A 19,250-nucleotide genomic window follows, 5' to 3' on the forward strand; every position below is an offset into this window, starting at 1 on the left:
CACTCACCCTGACCAGTGGGGCTCGCCCGAATGCTCTCAGATACCCAGGCCCACTCCTAACCGGTACTCCTGTTGGGTCAGTAATAACATCTGCAATAAAGACCCTTGACTGTTTGAAGTGGACACTGAACTCTTACTATTGCGGCCTGCACTATCACCCCCAGCATTCACCTACACTGCCCTGAGGCTACACTCTTCCTGTAGGGAGTTGTCCTACCCCTGTGCTGCACACCAACACCAGCCTCAGTGGTCTGCCTCGCAGCGGCGGTTATCTCTGACCGCAATCCACGGGTGGCATAGTCGGACATTCAAAACACTGATAAATAGACTGCCACAATTTGGTCTGACCACCCTGAGCCACGGGATCGGGTTGCCACTACTACCCCCAGCATCGCATATAAGCCCGGTTCCGGGTACCCCACGGCCCAGGGAGCGAGTCACTGGCATGGCAGGTGGTACAAATGGCCTTTTTGGGGTTATCAGCAGAGTCTTTAAAAAAATTCCAGACTCTGGAAGACCTACCGGTTGTACTGCCAATGTCCCTCGTGTTGGTGTTACGGGGAACTGTTGGCCGCCTTCTGTGTGCGGCCACCACACTGCTTCTTCCTGCCTGTTGGGGTACTCTGCCTCCCTCCCCCTGTGTGCTGCTGTCCTCGCTCTGCGTGTCCTCCTGCCACGTTGGGTCAGTTACTAGATCATCCACCACCTCCTCCTCTTCCACTTGCGCACCACGATCCTCCTCCTCACTTCGTGGCAATTGTGTCTCGTCATCGTCCACCTCTTGTGACAAATTGCCAGCGTCGACTTCCTGTGGCCGTGGCTGTTCAAATATTTGGGCATTGCTACATGGGATCTCCTCTTCCACCTCTTCAAGCGGAGCAGGCGAGGGGCACAAATATGGAAATAGACCAGTGAACAGCTATTCAGAGTGTCCAAGTGTGGGATCAGTTGCTGTCTGACGACACTCGGCATGGTGGGAGGAAGGAGCATCAGGGTCAGGAGGAGTATGCGGTCGAGACTCACGGCTACTAAAACTTGACCGTGTGGAAGACAGACCGGAGGTGGTGGTGCCCAGGTAACTGGAAGTATTATCTGCTATCCAATTAATAACCTGTTCACACTGATCAGTTTGCAATACTGGTGTTGTAGTGTGGTTCCCTAGTAATTCGGTCAAGAAGTGGTAGCGAGAAGATGTGGCTGTTGGTTGTGGCACATCTTCACTTTGGCCACGGCCCCGTCCTCTACATGCACCATCACCAGAACGTCCAGTTCCACGTCCCTTGCCACGCGCCTTGCCCATTGTAAATTAAGTAAAATAGCTTACACTCGCCCTATCAATGGAAAAAGGGTAATAAAAAGGAGATTAGAACCGTGGAAGAGGAAAACCACAATTCTATTTCTCTGGCCTACACCAGAATCTTTTAAACAGATATATTTGTGACTGAACAGACAGGGAGACACTATTTTTTTTTTATGTAAAACAGGCCAAAAGCTGGATAATACAGAGATTTGAACCGTGGAAATGCAAAACCACAGTTCTAATTTACTGGCGTATACCAGACTTTTTTTAATAGATATATTTGGGTCTGAACAGTCAGCGACACACTCAAACTGTTTTTTTTATGTAAAAAATGCCCAAAAGTGGATAATACAGAGATTTGAACCGTGGAACTGCAAAACCACAGTTATATTTTTCTGGCCTACACCAGACTCTATTATACAGATATATTGGTGTCTGACCAGTCAGGGAGACACTATTACGTTTTTTTTTACGACAAAAAATGCCAAAAGCAGGATAATACAGAGATTTGACCCGTGGAACTGCAAAACCACAGTTATATTTTTCTGGCCTACACCAGACTCTTTTAAACAGATGTATTGGTGTCTGAACAGTCACAGACACACTAATATTTTTTTGGGGTAGGAGGGGGGGGATACCAAAATGTTAATATGACGCGTATTTGGACAGTCTGACTGAGAAAAAAAAAATACAGGATTTAGATGAAAAAAAAAATGTTTTTCCTGGCCCCTGAGACCGGGGTGATAAGTCTAGCAATTTGACCAACAGGAGCACACAGGACTGTAATGCAGCATTTGCTGGTATAACCACTGCGTCTCTTATACAGCCTGCCTGCCTGATATCTGGGATGGATATTAGTCCTGAGAAGGACTGTTTGTTTGATTTGGCAGGCTTTAGAGACCCTACACTAACTATTTCGGAGTATAAATCTCTCCCTAGCTCAGCAGCACTGACCCTACGCTGTCTGATCCGGAGCGACTGTGCACAAGATGGCGGCGCCCGGTTTTAAATACTCGAGGTGACGCTCTGCAGCCAGCCAATCACTGTAATGCCCACAAACAACATGACTGCGGCATTACAGTGACTGGCTGGCAATCCCTGCATGTTCATTGGCTCTGTAAAGAGCGCCAAACGTGCAGGTCGGAGACCCGAGCTCCCGCCCGAGTAACCCGGAAATGCTCGGTGCTCGCCGAACATCCCGAGTAGTGAGATGCTCGGGCGAGTACCGAGCAGTGTCGAGCATGCTCGCTCAACAATAATTGGGTGCCATGCATACCAGGTTTCTGGGATGAGGAGGCCATACATACCAGAATTGGAGGATGAGAGGTGCCATACATATCAGAATAGGGATGAAGGGTACCATACATACCAGGATGAGGGATGGGGTGCCATGCATACCAGGATGAGGGATTCTGTATCATACATACCAGGATTGGGGGATGAGGGGTGCCATACATACCAGGATTGGGATGAGGGGTGCCATGTATACCGGATTTGGAATGAGGGGTGCCATGCATACCAGGATGAGAGATGGGGTGCCATGCATACCAGGATACCAGGATTGGAATGAGGAGTGCAATGTATACCAGATTTGGAATGAGGGGTGCCATGCATACCAGTATTGGGAATGAGGGGTGCCATACATACCAGGATTGGGGATGAGGGGTGCCATGCATACCAGGATTGGGGATGAGGGGTGCCATGCATACCAGGATTGGGGATGAGGGGTGCCATGCATACCAGGATTGGGGATGAGGGGTGCCATTCATACCAGGATTGGGGTTGAGGGGTGCCATGCATACCAGGATTGGGATGAGGGGTGCCATGTGACACACCCCCTAGGACCGTGGGGTACTCGCCACCAGGTCAGTCGGTTTAGGGGAAAAGTATTGTGACGCCACCAGTGGTGTGCGGCTATAGGGGGGCCGCCGCTACTATTCAGATCCACTGGGGCTGATGGTGACGCAGCTGAGATAGTGCAGGTCCCCACGGGCAGAGCTAGGCCCCAGGGTGCAGATAATGACCAGACGACACAAGAATGGTGGTTTCCTCTACCTTTACTTGAGGTTTGCTGGAGCAGACCGGGGCACTGATAACAGGAGGTAATGGAGATCCAGGCAACCTAGAAGCAATTTGGGGATCCACATCGCCAGGTGGAGTTGTAGGCCTTCCTGCTGTGCTGTCCTCTTTGGCCCTGCTGCCTAAAGCTATGCTGCGGCCCTCTTTCCTGAACAATCATTAAATCCTCACACGTATGGCAGGCAGCTCGAGCCTTTTTCAGGCGTCGCTCCGTCGTGGCGGCTCCGGGCTTTAGTATGCTGCTGTGCCGCCGGGTGTTTGGTGGGGCCAGGAGACCTGCAGTCTCCTGTCCTCCGGATTTAGCTGCCGGGACTTCAGTACCCGAACAACTACGGACTCCGGTGTCCGGTTTCTGGCGCTTTTCTCTGGGATGAGCTTGGTCACAGCTCCCTTCCCCAGGTTCTCTCTCATCGCTCTCCTGTCTCCATCTGACTTTTCTAACTCCAACCGACTTTTCTAAACCCCGCCTCCAGGCTCCAATTTAAAGGGGAAGCTCCCCTGAAACCGGGTTAGAGCTCCCCCTTCTGGTCTGGAGTCAGGAAATGTGTTGGATGCTGGTGTTACCTGATAAGGGGACCTTGCTTCTAGGCATGGCATCAGCCCTTGTGAGTGAGGCAATGCCAATATGGCAACCGGACTCCTGGGGTGCCACATTCCCCCCTAGTTAAATTCAATACTCCCGGACTGAGGACGCCTTTAGAGTTAAACAATTAACAACAATAACGATTCATATTACCAAAAAATTGACAAAGTCTCAAAAAGGCAAAAATTGCAGAACAACAAAAACCAAACAAAAATTGGGAGCAGTCATTGCGGCGCTTATTCTTTATGCCGCTAACCGGGAATTGTCTTTTTCCGGGTACCTGAAGGTTGGTTGGTGGGAACCGCCTTAACCCACTTTGTGTATCATCCCTGGGCGTGGCTTCATGGCACTCTGTCAGTGGGCCTTGTTTTCGGCCACGCCTGTGGTTTATTTTCAAGGCTAACAATTAACTTTACTCAATATTGTTCTGACCACATCTAGTCCTGTGGTCCATTTGTCCATAACTATAATAACTATATACACTCACGATTGCTTAAAAGTTCTTACAGGAAGTCTCTGTAGGCTCTCATGCTTAACGGTTGCAATTATATACTATACACTATTATCTTATTACACCTTAGTCCCTATAACGGGCAGGGAGCTGACCTCTGGTACTACGGGTTGATCTACGCAGTACAGTTATTGCTAATGACCTACCTGGGTCTCTAGTGTCTACCACTGGTGTGGTGGGTGCACTATTCACTATGCTGCTTGTGGACCTACGTAGTACTGGTATACCAGATTGCCTTCTGCGAACTCCTAAACTCACCATGGGACTGACAGATTCACCGCTAGCAGGGGGTAGATTCACTCGTTCCACTGCGGTTGTGGCATCTGTTGCTGGGGCCGTCTGGTCTCTCAGCTGTTCTAGAGTCTCTGCAGCTTCTGGTAAGGCTACTTGTGGAAACATCAGGACAGGTACCACGATTGCTTGGTTCACCTGCGTCCAAGACCGGGGAAATTCTCCAAGGATGGTTTGGACTGTCTCTTCCACCTTTTTTGTGTGCTGGGGGCTGTTTAGGTCTTCCTCTTGGTGTCTCAATTGATCAGGGCATATCTTTAGGTGGTCTCTTGAGACTGCCGCCGAGGTCTCTCCTCCATCTTTACTGATGAGGCATACCTTGGTGTTGTCGAAATTTGAAGGTAAGACGGTGTATGGCTCAACCTCCCACTGATCGTCTAATTTGTGAACTCGTCTCTTCCTTTTGAGTACCTGTTCTCCAGGTGACAAGGGAATTGCAGGTGCATTCTGATTATAAGTTCTTTCCTGCCTCTGTCTCGTTTGGGACAAACTTCTCTTTACACATTCTTGCACCGTGCAGTATTGTTGCTGCCACTCCGTATCCCAGTCTGCATCTGGTGATGTCGTCTCAGGTGTTAAAACTCCCATGTCTAAGTCAATGGGTAACTTGGCAGGTCTTGCCCTCATCAGGTAGGCGGGTGTACAGTTGGTGGAGTTCACCGGGATGTGGTTATATAGGTCTACCAAATCCGGTAGCTTCTCTGGCCACAGACTACGCTCTTCAAGGGACAGCGTCTTCAACAGGTCTATTACTACCTGGTTCATCTTCTCGCATAACCCGTTGGTCTGGGGATGATACGGCATCGTCCTTATTTTCTTGCAGCCGTACAAGTTACAGAATTCCTGAAACACTTCTGCTTCAAAGGCTGTGCCTTGGTCGGTAAGCACTCGTTCAGGGTAACCGTGCGGGCGACAAAAGTGTTGTTGAAACGCTTTGGCTGCCGTCTTAGCCATCTGATCCTTCACTGGCACTACTACCAGGAACCGGGAGTAGTGGTCTACTATGGTGAGAGCATAGACATAGCCTAATCGGCTTGGGGCTAGCTTCATGTGGTCCAAGGCTACCAGTTCAAGTGGTTGTTTGGTGACTATGGGCTGCAGGGGAGCCCTCTGGCTATCACGGTCTTTCCATCTCAGGTTGCATGGACCACATTCTCGACACCATCTCTCGATTGCATTCCTCATGCCAACCCAGTAGAATCGCGGACTTCCAACTTCTTCCACCCGAAGGGTCATGCTCCATCGTGGTACGCCTCTAAGACCATTGGCGCATCCCGTTTCGGGACTACCACCTGCCAGACCAGTTCGTGTGTCTGGGAGTTGATGCTTTCCCTCATAGATGAACAGCTTGCCCTTCTCCTTCCACAACTGTTGGGTCTCCTGGAGAGCATCTGGACCAGGGTGCGAGTCAGCTTGTGTCTGCAACTCATTTACTAGGTGGACAGCCGGGTCGCTATCCTACGTCTCTGCCCATCCATTGTGGGGCAATGGGTTAAATGTGGCCTCTCTGTTGGTGGAGCGCTTGTCCCTCACACAGTGGGAGCACTGGGTCACCCCGTGACGATGGAAAGCTGGTAGCTCTATCTCCTCCAGCTCTTCCGGGTCTTCTCCCCTATCTGGCAAGTTGGGCATCCTGGACAGCGCATCAGTAGTGTTGAGCGAGCATGCTTGACACTGCTCGGTACTCGCCCGAGCATCTCACTACTCGGGATATTCGGCGAGCACCGAGCATTTCCGGGTTACTCGGGCGGGAGCTCGGGTCTTCGCCCTGCACGTTTGGCGCTCTTTAGAGAGCCAATGAACATGCAGGGATTGCCAGCCTGTCACTGTAATGCCGCAGCCATGTTGTTTGTGGGCATTACAGTGATTGGCTGGCTGCACAGCGTCACCTCGAGTATTTAAAACCGGGGGCCGCCATCTTGTGCACAGTTGCTCCAGATCAGACAGTGTAAGGTCAGTGCTGCTGAGCTAGGGAGAGATTTATACTCCGAAATAGTTAGTGTAGGGTCTCTAAAGCCTGCCAAATCAAACAAACAGTCCTTCTCAGGACTAATATCCATCCCAGATATCAGGCAGGCAGGCAGGCAGGCTGTATAGGAGACGCAGTGGTTATACCAGCAAACGCTGCATTACAGTCCTGTGTGCTCCTGTTGGTAAAATTGCTAGACTTATCACCCCGGTGTCAGGGACCAGGAAAAATATATTTTTTTTCATCTAAACCCTGTATTTTTTTTTTCCTCAGTCAGACTGTCCAAATACGCATCTTATTAACCTTTTGGTATTTTACCCCCCCCCCCCAAAAAAAAAAAATTGAGTGTGTCTGTGACTGTTCAGACACCAATATATCTGTTTAAAAGAGTCTGGTGCAGGCCAGAAAAATATAACTGTAGTTTTGAAGTTCCACGGGTCAAATCTCTGTATTATCCTGTTTTTGGCATTTTTTGCCGTAAAAAAAAACCTGTAATAGTGTCTCCCTGACTGGTCAGACACCAATATATCTGTTTAAAAGAGTCTGTGGTTTTGCAGTTCCACGGTTCAAATCTCTGTATTATCCATCTTTTGATATTTTTTCCGTAAAGAAAAACAGTAATAATGTCTCCCTGATTGTTCAGACACAAATATATCTGTTTGAAAGATTCTGGTGTAGGCCAGAAAAATATAACTGTGGTTTTGCAGTTCCACGGGTCAAATCTCTGTATTATCCTGTTTTTGGCATTTTTTGCCGTAAAAAAAAACAGTAATAGTTTCTCCCTGACTGGTCAGACACCAATATACAGTTATATGAAAAAGTTTGGGCACCCCTATTAATCTTAAGCTTAATGTTTTATAAAAATGGGTGTTTTTGCAACAGCTATTTCAGTTTGATATATGTAATAACTGTTGGACACAGTAATGTTTCTGCCTTGAAATGAGGTTTATTGTACTAACAGAAAATGTGCAATCTGCATTCAAACAAAATTTAACAGGTGCATAAGTATGGGCACCTCACCAGAAAAGTGACATTAATATTTAGTAGACCCTCCTTTTGCAAAAATAACAGCCTCTAGTCGCTTCCTGTAGCTTTTAATGATTTCCTGGATCCTGGATGAAGGTATTTTTGACCATTCCTCTTTACAAAACAATTCCAGTTCAGTTAAGTTTGATGGTCGCCGAGCATGGACAGCCCTCTTCAAATGATCTCACAGATGTTCAATGATATTCAGGTCTGGGGACTGGGATGGCCATTCCAGAACATTGTAATTGTTCCTCTGCATGAATGCCTGAGTAGATTTGGAGCAGTGTTTTGGATCATTGTCTTGCTGAAAGATCCATCCCCTGCATAACTTCAACTTTGTCACTGATTCTTGAACATTATTGTCAAGAATCTGCTGATACTGAGTGGAATCCATGCGTCCCTCAACTTTAACAAGATTCCTGGTGCCGGCATTGGCCACACAGCCCCAAAGCATGATGGAACCTCCACCAAATTTTACTGTGGGTAGCAAGTGTTTTTCTTGGAATGCTGTGTTTTTTTGCCGCCATGCATAACGCCTTTTTGTATGACCAAACAACTCAATCTTGGTTTCATCAGTCCACAGGACCTTCTTCCAGAAAGAAATTGGCTTCTCCAAATGTGCTTTTGCATACCTCAGCTGACTCTGTTTGTGGCGTGCTTGCTGAAACGGCTTCTTTCTCCTTGTGCAAAGTGCGTTGTATAGTTGACCGATGCACAGTGACACCATCTGCAGCAAGTTGATGCTGCAGCTCTCCGGAGATGGTCTGAGGATTGTCCTTGACTGATCTCACCATTCTTCTTCTCTGCCTTTCTGATGTTTTTCTTGGCCTGCCACTTCTGGCCTTAACAAAAACTGTCCCTGTGTTCTTCCATTTCCTTACTATGTTCCTCACAGTGGAAACTGACAGGTTAAATCGCTGAGACAGCTTTTTGTATCCTTCCCCTGAACAACTATGTTGAATAATCTTTGTTTTCAGATCATTTGACAGTTGTTTTGAGGAGCCCATGATGCCACTCTTCAGAGGAGATTCAAACAGGAGAACAACTTGCAAGTGGCCACTTTAAGTAGCTTTTCTCATGATTGCATACACCTGGCTATGAAGTTCAAAGCTCAATGAAGTTACAAAACCAAAAAAAGTGCTTTAGTAAGTCAGTAAAATGTAGGTAGGAGTATTTAAAACAAGAAAATGATAAGGGTGCCCATACTTATGCATCTGTCAAATTTTGTTTGAATGCAGATTGCACATTTTCTGTTAGTACAATAAACCTCATTTCAAGGCAGAAACATTACTGTGTCCAACAGTTATTACATATATCAAACTGAAATAGCTGTTGCAAAAACACCAATTTTTATAAAACATTAAGCTTAAGATTAATAGAGGTGCCCAAACTTTTTCATATAACTGTATCTGTTTAAAAGAGTCTGGTGTAGGCCAGAAAAATATAACTGTGGTTTTGCAGTTCCACGTTTCAAATCTCTGTATTATCCAGCTTTTGGCATTTTTTTCCGTAAAGAAAAACAGTAATAGTGTCTCCCTGATTGTTCAGTCACAAATATATCTGTTTGAAAGATTCTGGTGTAGGCCAGAAAAATATAACTGTGGTTTTGCAGTTCCACGGTTCAAATCTCTGTATTATCCACTTTTGGGCCTTTTTTACATAAAAAAACAGTTTGAGTGTGTCGCTGACTGTTCAGACCCAAATATATCTATTAAAAAAAGTCTGGTATACGCCAGTAAATTAGAAATGTGGTTTTGCAGTTACACGCTTCAAATCTCTGTATTATCCATTTTTTTGCATGTTTTACGTAAAAAAAAAAAAAAAATAGTGTCTCCCTGTCTGTTCAGTCACAAATATATCTGTTTAAAAGATTCTGGTGTAGGCCAGAGAAATAGAACTGTGGTTTTCCTCTTCCACGGTTCTAATCTCCTTTTTATTACCCTTTTTCCATTGATAGTGCGAGTGTAAGCTATTTTACTTAATTTACAAGGGGCAAGGCGCGTGGCAAGGGACGTGGAACTGGACGCTCTGGTGATGGTGCGTGTAGAGGACGGGGCCGTGGCCAAGGTGAAAATGTGCCACAACCAACAGCCACATCTTCTTGCTCCCACTTCTTGACCGAATTACTAGGGAACCACACTACAACACCAGTATTGCGAACTGATCAGTGTGAACAGGTTATTAATTGGATAGCAGATAATACTTCCAGCTACCTGGGCACCACCACCTCCGGTCTGTCTTCCACACGGTCAAGTTTTAGTAGCCGTGAGTCTCGACCGCATATTCCTCCTGACCCTGATGCTCCTTCCTCCCACCATGCCAAATGTCGTCAGACAGCAACTGATCCCACACTTGGACACTCTGAACATTTGTTCACTGGTCCATTTCCATATTTGTGCCCCTCGCCTGCTCCGCTTGAAGTGGTGGAAGAGGAGATCCCATGTAGCGATGCCCAAATATTTGAACAGCCAGGGCCAGAGGAAGTCGACGCTGGCAATTTGTCACAAGAGGTGGACGATGAGGAGACACAATTGCCACAAAGTGAGGAAGAGGATCGTGGTGCGCAAGTGGAAGAGGAGGAGGTGGTAGATGATCTAGTAACTGACCCAACGTGGCAGCAGGACACGCAGAGCGAGGCCAGCAGCACACAGGGGGAGGGAGGCAGAGTACCCCAACAGGCAGGAAGAAGCAGTGTGGTAGCCGCACACAGAAGGCGGGCAACAGTCCCCGTAACACCAACACGAGGGACGTTGCTAGTACAACCGGTAGGTCTTCCAGAGTCTGGAATTTTTTTAAAGACTCTGCTGATAACCCCAAAAAGGCCATTTGTACCACCTGCCATACCAGCATCAGCAGGGGTGACAAAACTACCAGCCTGACCACCACCAGCATGATCAGGCACATGGCAGCAAAGCACCCGACTTTGTGGGGCGAACCCCAGGGTCCACGACCAGTGTCAGCGGGTGTCACCACTGCTTCTTCCACTGTTGTGCATGTAATATAACCCCCTGTTGTGCGTGCAAGGCAATCCCCTGTCCATACTGCATGCAAAGATGTCCCCTCCTCTCAGTCTTCATTTGTTATTGCAGTTTCTCAAGAAACAGCATCAACGTCCACGTCTCACCGCAGCGCTCAATTGTCCATATCACAGACCTTTGAACGAAAGCGCAAATTCGCAGCCAACGCCCCACAGGCCACAGTCCTAAATTCGCACATTTCACGACTGCTTGCGTTGGAAATGCTGCCTTTTATGCTGGTGGAGAAGGAATCCTTCCACAACCTTATGGCGGTGGCTGTCCCTCGGTACTCGGTCCCCAGCCGACACTATTTTGCCCGGTGTGCCATCCCCGCACTACACAAGCACGTGTCCCAAAACATCTGCCGTGCCCTCAACAACGCAGTTACTGGGAGAGTCCACCTGACAACGGACACGTGGACAAGTGCTTGTGGCCAGGGACGGTACATCTCCCTGACGGCACACTGGGTAAACATAGTGGAAGCCGGGACCCAGTCGGACCTTGGGATGGGACACATCCTCCCCACACCGAGGATTGTGGGCCCTATGTCAGTCAGAGTTGCCCCCACAGTGTACAGCTCCTGCACCTCATCCTCCTCCTCCTCCTCCTCATGTTCAGGCTCCATCTCAGATATCACCACATCAGTTACAAGCTGGAAGCACTGCAGTACTGCCTCAGTCAAGCGGCAACAGGCTGTGCTGAAACTCATAAGCTTAGGTGATAAACCTCACACTGCTTGTGAGTTGTGGATAGCTGTGAAAGAGCAGGCAGATCTGTGGCTGAGACCGCTGAACCTACATCCAGGCATGGTCGTGTGTGACAATGGCCGTAACCTGGTGGCGGCTCTGAGGCGAGGCGAGATCACACACGTACCATGCCTGGCTCATGTGCTTAACCTCGTGGTTCAGCGGTTTCTTAAATCGTACCCCGAGTTGCCAGATCTGCTCGTCAAAGTACGCCGCCTGTCAGCTCATTTTCGGAAGTCGGCTACAGCTTCCGCCGCTCTTGCTGTGTTGCAGCAGAGTTTGCAGCTTCCGGCACACCGACTGGTGTGTGATGTCCCCACACGTTGGAACTCTACCCTCCACATGTTGCAAAGGATTTGTGAGCAGAAGAGAGCAGTTGTGGAGTACCAGCTGCAACAAGGCCGTCGATATTCAGGTCAGACTCCACACATAAGACCTCAGGAGTGGACCTGGATGTCTGACATATGTACCATCCTGACAAACTTTGAGGAGTCCACCAAGATGGTGAGTGGCGATGACGCCATCATTAGCGTCAGCATCCCACTTGTCTGTCTTTTGCAACGCTCTCTGCAGAGAATTAAAGAGGAGGCATTGCAGCCAGAGTATGATGAGATGGATCAAGAAGCCGTAGCGGGCGATTACACACAGCCCAGCCTCCTCTCATCCCAACGTGCATTGGGGGACAATGAGGGAGAGGAGGAGGAGAAGGAGGAGAAGGAAGAACAGGAGCTGGTATCATGCGCTGTAGACGGTAGTACCTGTACAACTGTCTTACTGTCGGTTCACCGTGGGTGGCCTGAGGACAGGGGGGAGGAGGAGGAGGAGGAGAGCATGGTCAGTCGTCATCTTGGTGAGGACACGGAAGTCTTGCCCATTGCCAGTCTGGCACGCATGGCTGACTTTATGTTACGCTGCCTTAACCGTGACCCTCGCGTTGTAAAAATGTTGGGTGACAGTCATTACTGGTTGGTGACACTTTTAGACCCCCGCTACAAGGAGAACTTTCACTCTCTTATTCCTGAGGTGGAGAGGTCTACAAAAATGGAGTAGTACCAGAAGGCCGTTGCTGCAGAACTGTTAAAAAAATTCCCATCTGAACACGCTAGCGGCAGAGGTCACAGTTCGTTGACCAACCAAGGCGTACAGGCGAGAGAGACGCAACTCCAATCCAGCAGAGGCAGGGGAACACTGTCAACATTCTGGGACAGTTTTCTGAGACCCGCCCAGCTTACAGGCCCTGAGGCGCGGGGTACTCTCACAAGGAGTGGAAAGTTTCAAAAGATGGTGAGGGAGTACCTTGCCGACCGTACCAGCGTCCTCCGTGATTCCTCTGTGCCTTTTAATTATTGGGTATCCAAGCTGGACACTTGGAATGAACTCGCTCTGTATGCCTTGGAGGTCCTGGCCTGCCCTGCCGCTAGCGTGTTATCGGAGCGTGTTTTTAGTGCCACTGACAATGCTGACAAGCTGACTCTTATCAAAATGAACAAGGGCTGGATTGGGCCAGACTTCTCATCACCACCAAATGACAGCAGAGTAACATAAAGTCAAATCCACTGTGTTATTTCGGGAGGTGTATTCCCATGCACCGCTTCACACCCACACATAGGTATACGCTTCCTCATTTCGGCTGTATTTTGCTCTTCTTCTTATCCTCAGCCTCCACCACCATTATACCACCAGGGTGACCTTGGTCCGTGTTGCTAGCATTGCAAGTTCCTCCCTCCTAATTTTTGGCAGCTTTTGCTTGGAAGGCATAGGCAAAGACTAGGGGAGACCCACTCCCCAATAATGGGAATAATGTTTTTAAGATGCTGTACTGCGTGGCTCTTCCAAGGGGCATTAAAACCGTCTTTTTAAGCTACTGCGACCTCCACCACTTCTCCAAGGGGAATTAAAACCATCTTTTTAAGCTACTGCGACCTCCACCACTTTTCCCAGGGGCATTAAAACCATCTTGTTAAGCTACTGCGACCTCCATCACTTCTCCAAGGGGCATTAAAACCGTCTTGTTAAGCTACTGCAACCTCCACGTCTCTTCCAAGGGGCATTAAAACCGTCTTGTTAAGCTACTGCGAACTCCACGTCTCTTCCAAGGGGAATTAAAACCGTCTTGTTAACCTACTGCGACCTCCACGTCTCTTCCAAGGGGCATTAAAACCATCTTGTTAAGCTACTGCGACCTCCACGTCTCTTCCAAGGAGCATTAAAACAGTCTTGTTAAACTACTGCGACCTCCACGTCTCTTCCAAGGGGCATTAAAACCGTCTTGCTAAGCTACTACGACCTCCACGTCTCTTCCAAGGGGCATTGAAACCGTCTTGCTAAGCTACTGTGACCTCCACGTCTCTTCCCAGGGGCATTAAAACAGTCTTGTTAAACCATTCTGAACCCCACAGCTCTTCCAAGGGGCATTGAATTGTTGTTTTTAATTAACTCTAACCTCCATGACTCTTCCAACGGGCATTGCATTTCCTCCTAATTTTAGTCAGCTTTTGCTTTTCAATGCATTGGTGAACACTAAGGGAGACCCACTCCCCAATAATAGGCAGAAGTTTGTTAGTATGCTGTAATCAACATCTGTTTCAAGGTCCTTTGCAGTTCCTCATAATTTTTGGAAAGCCTTCCATTCACTGCTTAGGCCAACAGTGCACAGGAGACCCAGTTGCTATACAAGGAAAAAACGGTTTAGTTAAGGCCCTCTGACCTCCATGTCACTTCCAAGGGGCATTGGAGTGCCTCGAAATTTTTGGTAGGCATTGCACTCACTGTATGCCCTATAACTGTGTAGCCGAACCGCTCCTTTTGGTACAGAAACATATCCTACAAGACATGTGTGGTTGACTGGCCTGATATTGATGTGAATGGTCCCTGTTCCTCCTGCCCTTTCTCCTTTGCCACCACCTCATCCATCATTCATCACCAGAAGCTTTGTTTTAACGGGAGTCATAGAACTGGGATAGTATCAGGAAAACATCGAGCAATCCTCGGAGGAGGTAGGATATGCGCAAAAACGCTGACCACCTCAGGCCCAGCCGCTACTACATACAGTTATATGAAAAAGTTTGGGCACCCCTATTAATCTTAAGCTTATTGTTTTATAAAAATTGGTGTTTTTGCAACAGCTATTTCAGTTTGATATATGTAATAACTGTTGGACACAGTAATGTTTCTGCCTTGAAATGAGGTTTATTGTACTAACAGGAAATGTGCAATCTGCATTCAAACAAAATTTGACAGGTGCATAAGTATGGGCACCCTTATCATTTTCTTGTTTTAAATACTCCTACCTACTTTTTAATGACTTACTAAAGCACTTTTTTAGGTTTTGTAACCTCATTGAGCTTTGAACTTCATAGCCAGGTGTATGCAATCATGAGAAAAGCTACTTAAAGTGGCCACTTGCAAGTTGTTCTCCTGTTTGAATCTCCTCTGAAGAGTGGCATCATGGGCTCCTCAAAACAACTGTCAAATGATCTTAAAACAAAGATTATTCAACATAGTTGTTCAGGGGAAGGATACAAAAAGCTGTCTCAGAGATTTAACCTGTCAGTTTCCACTGTGAGGAACATAGTAAGGAAATGGAAGAACACAGGGACAGTTCTTGTTAAGGCCAGAAGTGGCAGGCCAAGAAAAACATCAGAAAAGCAGAGAAGAAGAATGGTGAGATCAGTCAAGGACAATCCTCAGACCACCTCCAGAGAGCTGCAGCATCAACTTGCTGCAGATGGTGTCACTGTGCATCGGTCAACTATACAACGCACTTTGCACAAGGAGAAGCTGTATGGGAGAGTGATGCGAAAGAAGCCGTTTCTGCAAGCACGCCACAAATAGAGTCGGCTGAGGTATGGAAAAGCACATTTGGAGAAGCCAATTTCCTTTTGGAAGAAGGTCCTGTGGACTGATGAAACCAAGATTGAGTTGTTTGGTCATACGAAAAGGCGTTATACATGGCGGCAAAAAAACACAGCATTCCAAGAAAAACACTTGCTACCCACAGTAAAATTTGGTGGAGGTTCCATCATGCTTTGGGGCTGTGTGGCCAATGCCGGCACCGGGAATGTTGTTAAAGTTGAGGGACACATGGATTCCACTCAGTATCAGCAGATTCTTGACAATAATGTTCAAGAATCAGTGACAAAGTTGAAGTTATGCAGGGGATGGATCTTTCAGCAAGACAATGATCCAAAACACCGCTCCAAATCTACTCAGGCATTCATGCAGAGGAACAATTACAATGTTCTGGAATGGCCATCCCAGTCCCCAGACCTGAATATTATTGAACATCTGTGGGATCATTTGAAGAGGGCTGACCATGCTCGGCAACCATCAAACTTAACTGAACTGGAATTGTTTTGTAAAGAGGAATGGTCAAAAATACCTTCATCCAGGATCCAGGAAATCATTAAAAGCTACAGGAAGTGACTAGAGGCTGTTATTTTTGCAAAAGGAGGATCTACTAAATATTAATGTCACTTTTCTGGTGAGGTGCCCATACTTATGCACCTGTCAAATTTTGTTTGAATGCAGATTGCACATTTTCTGTTAGTACAATAAACCTCATTTCAAGGCAGAAACATTACTGTGTCCAACAGTTATTACATATATCAAACTGAAATAACTGTTGCAAAAACACCAATTTTTATAAAACAATAAGCTTAAGATTAATAGGGGTGCCCAAACTTTTTCATATAACTGTACATGCGCTTGCATTCCAAGGAACAGAAAGCTAAGGAGATGGATGGCCTTATGATCATGAATAATTTACTCGTTGTGTAGGAGGCCGACCACTGCTGCTGTCTACCTTTTGAACTTTGTGTTGAAGCCTGATTGACCCAGGACCCGCAATCCTCTATGTCTGGAGGACGTGTTGCATCCCAGTGTCCAACTGTGTCCCGGCTACCACAATATTAACCCAGTGTGAAGGCGTGAGATGGATCATCCCAAGCCACATTCACTTGTCCACGTGTTTGTGGTTAGGCTGTCCTTCAAATAGGGGCGGCTGGGGACCGTTTATGGATGCCCGGCTGCCCCCTGGTGGCTGGGGACCGAGCGTGGACACCCAGCCGCCGGGCAGCTGGGGACTGAGTATGGATACCAGGCCGCCGACGCAGCCAAGACGTGGTGGCCAGATTCCACCTCCACATGCCTAAAAGGCCCAATTTCAAGTGCAAGCAAGCTAGCAGTATGGTATTGCAGCCTGGGGGTGGGTGGGTGGCAGGTTGCATACTTGCGCTTGCATTGCAAGGAATGGGGGAGGTACAATTGAACACTGCCCTGGGACAAGGACTTGCACGGGGATAGTTGCAAGTCAGCATCTTCTGATGCGGCAAGGATCACTTCTGATGGGCACACTTTTAGGCAGTGACCTGGGTGTCAGAGATGCTTCCAGGGGTCTTCCCCATGCTGTTCCCATGTCTTTTCAGCACTGTATGCATGTGTCACACAGCACATGGCCAGATAAGATTGTAAAATGTTAAAATGGCATTTCCCGGTGAATGCATTTGTCACGGTTGAAAGCAATACAAAAGTGCAAAAACGCATAAAAAATGCTACTTGTGAACATAGCCCAAGGTGTGGAGGAGTATTTTTGTTTTTGGTTATTTATTTTACCTCCTAGTTGGACAGCCGGGCCATCCATCGCTGCTTCAGCGCACCTAGCTTCGCCGTTTAAAGGTGGGTCAGCGGATTATTGTCTGTGAAAATGGTAAACTTCACTGAAGCCAGGTAGTGTTTGAAGCGCTCTGTTACAGCCCAGACTATGGCTAGAAACTCCAACTTGAAGGAACTATAGTTGTAGGGGTTCCTTTTCATGGGACGGAGCTTCCTGCTGGCATAGGCAATCACTCTTTCTCTGCCCTGTTGTACCTGGGACAGCACCGCTCCCAATCCCATGTTGCTGGCTTCCGTATAGAGTATAAAGGGTTGGCCATAGTCGGGGTAGGTCAGGACTTCGTCTCCCGTTAGAGCCACCTTCAGTCGAGTGAAGGATTCTTCTTCTTTTTTACCCCACTTGAACGGAGGATTCGGGATCTTGGCCTTCTTGGACTGGCCCACTTGATGAATCTCCTGTAGTAGCCTACCAGCCCGAGAAACTGCCACACTTCCTTGATAGTGGAGGGTCTTGGCCAATCCTTGATCACGGTGACCTTGGGCTTCAACAGGTGGCACTTGGACGGCTTTACTTTGAGGCCAAAACCGGATAAGGCTTCGAACACCTCGGCCAGGTTCTCCGGGTGGTCTTCGTACGTCTTTGAGTAGACGATTACGTCGTCCAGGTACAGCAGAACGATTTTGAAGTTTTTGTGTCCTAGGCAACACTCCATTAGCCGCTGGAATGTTCCAGGGGCGCTGCAGATGACGCGCCCCCTGGGCCGTGGGGTACAAGGTGCCAGGCCGGTCGTTGCTAGGGGAGATGTCACAGTGGCGGTGACCCGGTCCGTGACCCAGGGCGGTCAATAAAAGGGGTTATTATTTACAGGGGATTTATAGTTCTTATATACAGTTCGTGACGCCACCTGTGGTATGCGGCTAAAGGGAGCCCCGCTGCTGCGGAGTAGGTCCTCTGGATCTGTTGTTAATGCAGCAGAGTTGGTTTAGCTCTCCACAGGTAGAGCTTAGCTCCAGTGCTCTGCTGAGATGTTATGGATGTTGCTGTAGCAGTTGTGGTGCAGTGTAGTGCAGGGGGTGATGGCGCAGCAATAACTTCACAGAGACAGTGAGGTGCAGTCTTCAGGGTTTACTCACAGTTGTTATGTTCCTCGGGTTATACTTTCCGGACTACGACCTCCCACGTCGCGCTGCGTTCACCAGGCAGGGGTTCAGCAAACTCCCAGGTGTTTCAAGAGTGCCTGACAGGACCCCGTTCTATATACCCTTCTCAGCCATCTTCCTGCGCTGGCTCTCACCCTTCTTGCCCTGCGCCTCGTCAAACAACGTCCCAAGCCAGTATCCTCGGATCTTTCTGGGCAACCTGGAGTTCCCTGGATCCTATGTGGTTATCTTTTTGGCGACTTGAGTGTGGATGTGGCAACTGCACCCTGAAAGTACAGAAGCCTCCGGTTTCCAGTTGAACTTTGTAATTCTCACTAGTTAGGGGCCGGTCTCCTCTGCGGCTTGATCCCTCCACCGCCTGGCAGATTCGGGCGTACGGGTGGCCTCCAGCACTGCCCGTACCCCTGGGATCCCTTCCACGTTCCTGGAGCCTTTCTCCTGCTCCTCTCTCCCTCTTCAGTCCTGGGCCTCTCTGGCTAGGCCCTCCTCCTGAGCAGAGCTCCTACAGAGCTCCTGCTCCCAACTCTTCCTCTCACTGAAGAACATTCCTAGATTGTTCCACCCTCTTTTTATATCACTTCTTACTGAGCTCCCCTGAACTGCTTCCTCCACCCACACCCACTACATGGTTCCCCCTACTTTGGTTCCCCCCACTCCAGCCAGGGACAGGGCTCAGCAGGGAAGCGACGCATCTTGCCCCTCCTGCTGGTCTGGAGTAGTGTAGTGTTGGATGCAGGTGTTAGATACCACACCTCTGGGTGAGATGCAGTACCTCTGTGGCGACTGAACCCGCAGGGGCACCACATACTCCCCTGGTAAAACACAGCACGCCCGCGGGCTGGAACAGAGTAAAACACAAAATATTTTAAAGACATGCAAAAATTTTTAGAATGCATTCGCATATAAGATCATAAACAAACTTTTTCTTCCCTTTATGGGAGGCACATTACTTGA

Source organism: Phyllobates terribilis, unplaced genomic scaffold, assembly GCF_046119375.1.
Source record: "Phyllobates terribilis strain yellow unplaced genomic scaffold, ASM4611937v1 Scaffold_1__5_contigs__length_1240528914, whole genome shotgun sequence".
Classification (NCBI taxonomy): Eukaryota; Metazoa; Chordata; class Amphibia; order Anura; family Dendrobatidae; genus Phyllobates; species Phyllobates terribilis.